A 10,324-nucleotide genomic window follows, 5' to 3' on the forward strand; every position below is an offset into this window, starting at 1 on the left:
GCGAGACAGGGCCTCTCCTTTGAAAGCCAGCCAGCCACAATATAGCCCTGAGATCTGGGCTTGACCAATCTAATGCCTCTGCCAGGACTGGGACTCTTCTATGAGTGACATAGAGATCCAAGGATAGGTGAAAAACTACCAAAAGTGTGGGAGTGCAATGACACTGGCGGTGGGGGCTACCTGTTTCCTGCTCTTGCTGCCTAGTCTCCTTTGGATCTTATTTTCGTCGTCTACTTCTCCTCTCTAACAAAGTTGGTGAATGACCACACTTCTTTCCAGTACATTCCTTTTTTCTGAGTGAGTCAGGCACAATGGTTGCTATTGCCTGAAACTAAAAAGTTTCTGATACAGAGCCAAGACCTCTTTGAACACAGGGACATCAATGTTAGGCCAGGAGAAAATCTAGCCAGATTTGAGCGCTGCAAGCTACTCTTTCCCTCCACCAGGCAAGAGGGCAAGAGAGATCTCCCACAGCTTCCTGGGGGCTAGGGGATGCAATCCTGGCCCTTTGATGTGGCTGGAGACCCTTGAACAAATCTTGCACAGTCTCAAAACCAGCAACTCAGGAAACAGGAAAAGCAGTGCAGGAGAAACACAAGTCAGCCAAGTTCCTGGTTCAAAGTCACAAATATCTGCTACAAAAAGGAAAACAAGATTTCCCTTAGCAAACATAAAATCAAAGACAAGAAGATTTCAATCAGTTGCTTTTTCCTATTCCTGCACTAACGAGGGTCAACCTGTATTCTACCTGTTTCTTCACACCAGCATCGACCAAAGGTTGAAGCTGAGGTCAGGGCAAGGTGGGCCTGCCTTGAGACCCAGAAGCTTAGGCTTCTATCCCATAGCTACCTCCTAAAGAGGGCTAGGTGCACGCTGAAGTTCTGTCTTTTGGTCCCTCCCCTACTAGCAAACGTCCCCTTGGTAGGACCCAGCATGAACTGACTTACACAACCCCTCAACCAAGTATCACCTCCTCAGTGAAGCTTCTCTGATATCTCCAAGTACAGTTCATTGTTCCCTGCTCCATATAATTGTACATTGTAGAATAGATGGTCATTTATTTATCTGCCCCATTGGAAAGATGTGAGCTCTTGAAAGAAAGGATGCCTGGCCATACCAGGTTGAGAATCTCAGTGCTTGTTGAATGAACACCTCTGTGAGACTGCATCCTGGCTGAACAGCTATGTCATTCCTCCATTCCATGAGTTCACAGCTAGTAGCAGCCTCCCAAGGATGGCCTTGGTCTCCAGGATCCAGTAATGAACATGTGTGTGTATGTGTACATGTGTGTATGTGTGCTTTGGGGGAGGTGTGATAGAGTGTCCAATAAGCAGCATTCTAGGTACCAAGTGGCCATCCTATGGAAGTGATTGTGTAAAAGCAATCATTCAATCAGCAAGCAGTTATTGTGTGTTCATGGACCTTTTGGACCAGAATTTAAAATTAGAGACAGAGGGCATGTACCCTGGGAGCCAAGAGCCAGCAGGAAGTCAGCAGCATCCTTCCTTCCACTGACAATTGTTCCTAGTAACACCTATCTACCCTGGTATCTGCCATCCTTAGAGGAGCCGGTGGCTATGACCATGGGCAGACTGGTTGGACGACTTTTTGTTAGAACTACCAAAAGGAGAGGGGCGCCTGGGTGGCTCAGTCGGTTGAGCATCCGGCTTCAGCTCAGGTCATGATCTCAGTGTTCATGAGTTCAAGCCCCACATCAGGCTCTGTGCTGACAGGTCAGACCCTGGAGCCTGCTTCAGATTCTGTGCCCCCCTCTCTCTCCGCCCCACCCCTGCTTGTGCTCTGTCTCGGTCTTTCAAAAATGAATAAACATTAAAAAAAAAAAAACTACCAAAAGGAGAAAGTGAAGCAAGAAATTGTAGAGACCTGAAAGAAATGACCAGTCCGGAATCTAATGTTTTAAAGCTTGTTCCCCCAGGGAGGGCTGGGATGCCCTTGGGCTGGCCAACAAGGTCTGGTATCATCTGTCTACTTCTTCAACCTCATCTCCTCACTGGGGGAACAAGCTTTAAAGCAACATCAGACCCTCAATTGGTCATTTCCTTCAGGTCTCTACAATTTGTTATTTCACTTTCTCCTTTTTTTTTTTTTTAATGTTTATTTATTTTTGACAGAGAGAGAGACAGAGCATGAGTGGGGGAGGGGCAGAGAGAGAGGGAGACACAGAATCAGAAGCAGACTCCAGGCTCTGAGCTGTCAGCACAGAGCCCGATGCGCGGCTCGAACTCACAGACCCCAAGTTATGACCCAAGCCTAAGTCAGACGCTCAACAGACTGAGCCACCCAGGCGCCCCCTCCTTTTGGTAGTTTTAACAAAAAGATGTGATTTACCATTAGAAAGGGCTACTTTCTTTTCAGAGTAGATTGTTTCAGGCACTTGCTTGGATGTAGCAAAAAGAAGTCTGGGGAGTTGCTGCACAGGGTGGAATCAACAATTCCCAAGAGATTTCATTTGGGTTTCTAAATCCTCTGCAATGTTTCTTAGGATTAAATTAATAATCTTCCTTAGAGATAGCAGTTGGTGCTTATCTCATAGATAGTCTGCAAACAATGCTTGTTTTCAAAAACGTAACACACGCCAGCAAAGAATTAAAAGTAAATCCAAACTGAAACCATCTGGTCTTTCTAAAGCAGTGAGTGCTTTATCCAAATTAGATTTACCTTAATATGTTTAACAGGCTTACAAGTCAACAACAAGAAGACAAATGATCCAGCTTCTTTTTTGACGAGCAAAGGGTTTGCATAGACATTTCTCCCAAGAATATATATAAATGGCCAATAAGGACATGAAAAGATGCTCAATATCAAATGCAACTCAAAACCACAATAAGATACCACTTAGCACCCACTAAAACGAAGAGAATGAAAAAGGCGTTCATCAAATGTTGGCAAGGATGTAGAAAAACTGAAATCTTCATGCACCGTTTGTGGGAATGTAAAATGGTGCAACTGCTTTGGAAACAGTTTGTCACTTTGTCAAACAAATAAACAGAGTTACCCTATGACTCAGCAATTTCACTCTTCGATATATAATCAATAGAATTGAAAAGTTGTTCATACAAAAACTTGTGCATGTTTATAGCAGCATTATTCATAATAGCCAAAAAATGGAAACAACCCAAGTGACCATCAAAAGATGAAAAGAGGGTCACCTGGGTGGGTCCATTGGTTAGGCATCCGACTTTGGTTCAGGTCATGATCTCACGGCTTGTGAGTCCGAGCCCTGCGTCAGGCTCTGTCTGTCTGTCTCTCTCTCTCTCAAAAAAAAAAAAAAAGAAGAAAAAAAATTAAAAAAAAAAGATGAAATTGTTGCAAATCCATACTGTGGAGTACTATTCAGCCCTAAAAAGTAATTAAATACAGATACACGCTACCACATGGATGAACCTTAAAGAGATTATGCTAAATAAAAAAAAGCCAAACAAAAAAACACACATTCTGTGATTGTATTTATATGAAATGTCCAGAATAGGCGAATCCACAGAGATGGAAAGCAGATTAGTAGGTAGTAGGTGGAACGGGTAGTGAGTGTTAACTGGCATGAAGTTTAGGGGGAAGATGATAGAAATATCCTGGAATTAGATCATAGTGATAACTGCATAACCTTGTGGGTGTATTACGAATCACTAAACCATACACTTTAAAATGTTGAATTTTGGGGCACCTGGGTGGCTCAGTCGGTTAAGCGTCCAACTTCAGCTCAGGACATGACCTCACGACTCATAAGTTCCAGCCCCACATCAGGCTCTGTGCTGACAGCTCAGGGCCTGGAGCCTGCTTCGGATTCTGTGTCTCCCTCTCTCTCTGCCCCTCACCCACTCATGTGCTCTCTCAAAAATACATTAACATTAAAAAAATTAAAGAATTTTTAAAGATGAAACAAATTTTTACATTAACTATATATGCATTCCTAATATATCCAAATAGATCCAATATATCAAAAAGTTATCACTTCAACATGTAATCAACCTAACATTTAGATATTTTACATTTTTTCATACTAAGTCTTTTAAAAGAGCTGGTGTGTTACATTCACAGCTCATTTCAGTTTTGATTAGCCAGATCTTACTCAATAGCCACAGGGAGCTAATGACTAGCACGTTGGACAGTACAGCTGCAGAGCCTCTTAGTTACTGCAGAGTCCCTGCGAACCTCTTTGTTCGACACTGTTCTCAGCTTTTTCCAAGTATCAACTCATGTAACCCTCCCAACAACCCTATGAAATGGGCACTATTATTATTTCCATTTCATGGGTGGGGAAACTGGGCTCAGAGAGGTTAACTCAGTTGCCTGAAGTTATAGCCAGGTGGTTCCAGGGCTCATGGTTTTCCTGACTCTATTACCTGGGTCTACCATTTCTCCCTCCAGTAGGATCCTGATAAGTGGTAATAAACCAAGTGCTGCTCTGTTGGGGGATTTTACCCTACTTGCCTCTAGTTTTGTTGGAGAAAGAGGTGAAAAATACGAACCTGTGAACCCTTCTGTTCTAGGAAAAGCCCTCTGTGTGCCCTCAATTTAGTCCATCTCCAAGATTCCTTACCCTCCACAATGCTGCTTTAGCATTTTGTATTTCATGAACTGGTAATGGTCAAGGGCATGGACACATTGACAACTTTGTGATCCTAATCACTTTCTTCTCCAACCATGTCATGATTTGCTAACTTTACAGCACAGATTTTCCTGGCAAATGATGCAAAGGAAGTTGGGCACACTAACCTTTATTATGACTTTAATTAACTGTTAAATCTTTTTCCCCTTTTTAACGGTACAGCCAAACTCAGCTTTCCTACATTGAGGCAAGACATCAGATTACTTATTGGCAAGTAGTCAACTAATTCTACTAGTTAATACTATCTCATGAGGTACTTTTCATCTTAAATATGGTATGCAGTCCAAATATTGGATGTTCTCCTGCCTTAAGAAATACTTCCACTTTGCTCACCTAAAACTGACTGGAGAAGGATGAGATGGAGAAGTTTAAGGAAGCCATCAAGTAGACAATATGCAGAAAGTTCTTAGCAGATTACAAAAGGGTTACAATTTGCTCTACACTTTGGGGAACACCTAGGGGGCTCAGTCGGTTGAGCATCTGACTTCGACTCAGGCCATGATCTCGCGGTTCTTGAGTTCGAGCCCCGTGTCAGGCTCTGTGCTGACAGCTCAGAGCCTGGAGCCTACTTCAGATTCTGTGTCTCCCTCTCTCTCTGCCCGTCCCCTGCTCACACTCGGTCTCTGTCTAGAAAACAATTTTTTTAAAAGAAACATTTAAAAATAAAACCATTTGCCCTACACTTTTCTACTCCATTTTCTCTAAGCAGAGGTTTTAACAAGGACTTTACATGGGACTTGAAGTACTTCTTCTTGATGTGGGGCACTGAACTCATGCCTTTATGCCTACTCCCTCATGATGCCATTAAAACAAACCATTATCAAATACACTCCTAAGGGCAAAGAATAGGTGAGGAGAGTGAACACAATTTTGGGAGGTGGAAACTGGCTATAAGACAGTGAGCAGAGGTCATGAAAAAGGAAGCCTAAATCTGCTAGGGGCGGGGACAGATCAAGGAGAAGCTAGCACACACAGAAACCTGGGAAAGCTCAGGAAACAAAGGTGCCATGTACCATGGAAGGCAGTGGAACCAGCTATGATGTCAAGTGTGTGTTGAGGAAGTCGGTAGACCCAACCATTAGATCCCAAAGTACGCTGCCCCATCCCAAGCAGCTAGGTGACCACCCCTGCCCAACGGAGAACAATGGGGGTTGGTTCTGTGTAAGAACGCAATCAAAGAGACTCCAAACAAGTCAAAGCCAGGCAAGGCAGAGGCTGGGAGAAAAGGTGCCGTATCAGGATAAAATCAAATTATATACAAGCTCATATACCCTTGAATTTCTGAGGACTAGAACCACCAGGAGCTGAGTCTGCATTTGTCCCACCTCCTCCCCTCAGAAGATTCAGTAATTCTATTGTGCAGAAACCTATAGAAACTGTTAGGAGCCTCAAACCCAAGAGCCTGATAATTAACACATATGGCCTGTCCATGCAGACATTCCAACAGCTTTCTAGGGCCATCTACTTATAAACTGACAACACAAGATATTGGAGAAAAGCCTCTAACATGAAAGGCACAGACCACAACCAAACGCTTAAGTAATGCATGAAGAAAACAAACAGAAAAAAATTTGAATTAAGATGTAGCTCATGTGGATGGGAATATGAAGCCAGGAAATGGGTTAAATTTTATCATTTCATTTCACTACAGGGACCTAAGTTTCTTCTCCTTCTAGAAGGCTATCATCCTACGACCTCAGAGCTATTTGCCAAAAGCAAGAAGCCATGGAAAAAATATGCTTAAATTTGCGGCACCTGGGGGCTCAGTTGATTAAGCATCAGACTCTTGGTTTCAGCTCAGGTCATGGTTCTTGAGTTTGAGTCCCACATGGGGCTCCGCACTGACAATGCAGAGCCTGCTTGGGATTCTCTCTCTCCCCCTCTCTCTGCCCCTCCACCGCTTGTGCTCAATCTCAAAATAAATGAAAACTGTAAAAAAAATATATATATATGCTAAGTTTTTCACTTCTGTGCCTCCCTATCTCCACTGCCATAATCCAGGTCAGCATCATCTCTCACTTAGGCTGTGACAATAGCCCCCTAAAACCCAAATGCCCTCCTTCCTTCAGAATAGTTTCTGCCTGACAACTCTCCTCTGGAGTCTGCAGAGCGGAGTCTTCCTCTCTACCCCTCCCCCGCTCACTCTCCCTCTCTCAAAAATAAAGACGTAAAAACTTTTGTAAAAGATATTATTTTAAAACATTTGATTCCAACGATTTCTGGCCCCTGATTGACCACTGTGCGCCCTCCTAGGCAGTCCCTTTGCACTGGCCGGTAGGGCCTTTAACCCTCCTTCCGTCTCCTCTCGCTCCACTTTGGTATTCCACCAGTCCTTTTACTTTTCCACTTGCCAGTCACACCCAGTTCTTTCTGTTCTTAGAACACAATTTTGCCCTGCCCAGAGGCTCTGGAATATGGCTATTCACATCATTTGTATAGTGTCTGTCTTTCCCAGCTGTAATAGAAGCTCCATGAGAACAAGTGTCGTGTTTGTCTTATTTAATACTATTACAACTGAGTGGCTCATTCTGTTAAGCAACCAACTTCGGCTCAGGTCATGATCTCACATTTTGTGAGTTTGAGCCCCACGTCAGGCTCTGTGCTGACAGCTCAGAGCCTGGAGCCTGCCTCTGATTCTGTACCTCTCTTGGTCCCTCTCCCACTCACACTCTCTCAAAAATAAGTGAACAGTAAAAAAAAAAAAAAAAAAAAAGATTAATAACTCAAAACACCAGGGTCTATTAAAACTTCATTGATGTTAGGATCAACATTTCCCTTAACCAAGTAGATTTCAATGTAAAAAAAAATCTCCTCTATTCCATCCAAGAAAATATCCTAGTTGTGATAACACACAACAGTTTTCTAAGATAAGATCATTGAAAAAACTGGATAAAAGATTTGTGTGATGTCTCTGGTATTGTACAATTGCTTGTTAATCTACCATTACCTTAAAATAAAAAGAGGACTGAAAAGAATTGTAATCTAAAGATGTATTATTCATTCTCCCAAGAATGTTCTGTGGCAACAAACGCTCAATGATGGAATTTAGGGTCATCAAGGAAGCCTCCATTTCCGGTACATGATACATTTTTCCTGCAGATGAGAACATCAGCCTCTGTTCTTAACCACACACCACACCTGGCCCATAGCTGGTGTTCAATAAATATTTATTCAGTGAGCTAATTATTTCGGAGAAAGCCAAAATGACCCCAGCACAGGCCGTGAACTCATAACACTGTCTGTCCTAGCATTCCAACATGGAAAGACACCAGCACCAAAGACAGATCTATAAAGGACGCTCAATTGTACACACAGCACTGAAGCAATAAAATGCCCAAAATGCAGCTGACCCTTATCCACATATATTTACTCAATTCTTCCATACAAATTGCATCACACACTAAAGTAAGACAAAGAAATACCGTCAAGGCATCTAAAAAATCCTATTCTTTAAGTGATTACTGAAATAGCCCCAGTCTAACCAGTTAAGGACCTGTCCAGTTGGGAAGGACAACTACATCACAAAGTCATTAAACACACAGAGGACCTGCTTTACTTGTCAGTTCTGGTCAAGGATCAAGTGTCTGTACCTCCTGGTTGTGTTGATTCTTGCCTTCTATTCAGACCTGGGTGACTCAGTCATTTAAGCTTCCAACTTCGGCTCAGGTCATGATCTCACGGTTCTTGAGTTCAAGCCCTACATCAGGCTCTGTGCCGACAGCTCAGAGCTTGGAGTCTGCTTTAAATTCTGTGTCTCTGTCTCTCTCTGCCCTCCCCCACTAGCACTCTCTCTTGCTCTCAAAAACAAACATTAAAAAAATCTTTTAAGAATATTTTAAGGGTTTTAATTTCACTTCACTTATATTTTAACTTACAACCCCCAAATAACAAATTAAACTTGGTTACTTCAAATTTTGATATTAATCAAGTTCTGAGCATTTTTCTTTCATCATTTATGTAACCATGCCCACTTTCTCCTTCACCCCATGACAGAGCAGCTTTATTTTTGCCCACACTGTCCCAGCTGAGCTCTAAACCAAGTCCAGCGGCTGCTGCCCTTGAAACTGGTTAGTAAAAGACCAAGTATTCAATTTAACACAGGCGTTGATTTAAACCGATAAAGAGCAGGAAACTCAGAGCTGAAGGGAAAACCGGCCCCATTGTTCCTGGGCATACTGGAGCACCCATCACATTAGGTGACCTCGTATCTCATCTGGACTAAATACCAAAGCTCAATGCATCCATTTAAGGCAGATGTAGCCCCATCCTTGAATTTCCAGATTTCAATCACCGTTGTCCTTCCTCATTTATTTTCTCAAGTAGCAGCTTTTGTTAAGAGTAATGAAAGAAAAACAGGTTTCAAATGGAGGAGGCAGTTGGGAGACCAGTATATCCTCCTCCACTGTGCAGAAGACAATCTGTGAAGTTTAAGTTTAGGAGATAGATCTTCCCTTAATATTGACGCTGTCCTATGAAGAAACTAGACTTACAAATAAAGCCTGAAAGAAAAAAAAAAACTTGCAGTTCAAGCTATCCTTACTCAACTGTACCATCAAAATACAGTCTCCAAGTCAATTGTCATTTTACTTTAAAGTAAGCTCTATGCTCAGTGTGGGGCTTGAACTCACAACTCTGAGATCAAGGGTGGCACCCTCACGCCTTCAGCTCCTCCCAATGAGCCAGCCAAGTGCCCCAGTAAGCCAACTTTAGAACTCACCTACCATGACCAACTTTTTCTCTGCTCCTAATTTTGGCACTGAGTCTTATACTTAACTTCTATCAGAATGACCTCTTTTCTAAACCTTCAGAATGCAGACCACATCCATACTCAATCACAGAACTAGGAAAAATAACTCCGTTTATACAAATACTTTGATAAAAATTTCACATGGTTCACTTGAAAACAGTCGTCTTTTAGGGAGACTTACCTTCCAGTAAGTGCAGTTGCCCATTCCCCGCATTACTCGGGCCCTTTCTGGGCCAGTTATTTTTTTACTGCCAACAATGACAGAAGATGATACAAAACCCTTGAAACACCATGTATCTCTTAGGCTGGCAGCCTCATTTACAAAAGAATAATGACTCCAAGTTAGACAAGATGGCAAAGTTATTTGGAAACTGGGCAATTTAAACACCCTTTTCAGTTTTTTTTTTAAATATTTTTGAGAGACAGAGACAGAGAAGGAGTGGGGGAGGGGCAGACACAAAATCTGATGCAGACTCCAGGCTCTGAGCTGTCAGTCCATGCAGGGCTGGAACCCACCAAACTGGAGATCATGACCTGAGGTGAAGTCAGACACCCAACCAACGGAGCTACCCAGATGCCCCCAGTCTGCTTCTTAAAAAAAGCTTTCATTAAATATTTTTAAAAAATATTATTCAGATGAAGAAATCTTGAGCAAGTAAGAGCATTTATGTATGTGCAGCCTTGCGAGATGAATGCAATAGCACACCAGGAAAATAAATATAACCGTTCCATTTCCAATCACATCAAGAATACCTACAGTCTAACCTTAGGGGTGCCCGAGTGGCTGAATCGGTTAAGGGACCGACTTCAGCTCAGATCATGATCTCACAGTTCATGAGTTCAAGCCATACATCGGGCTCTCTGCTGTTACTGCAAAGCCTGTTTCAGATCCTCTGTCCCCCTCCCACTCTCACTTGCTCTCTCAATATGTAAATAAGTAAAACAGAAAA

Source organism: Prionailurus viverrinus, chromosome A1 (assembly GCF_022837055.1).
Source record: "Prionailurus viverrinus isolate Anna chromosome A1, UM_Priviv_1.0, whole genome shotgun sequence".
Lineage (NCBI taxonomy): Eukaryota > Metazoa > Chordata > Mammalia > Carnivora > Felidae > Prionailurus > Prionailurus viverrinus.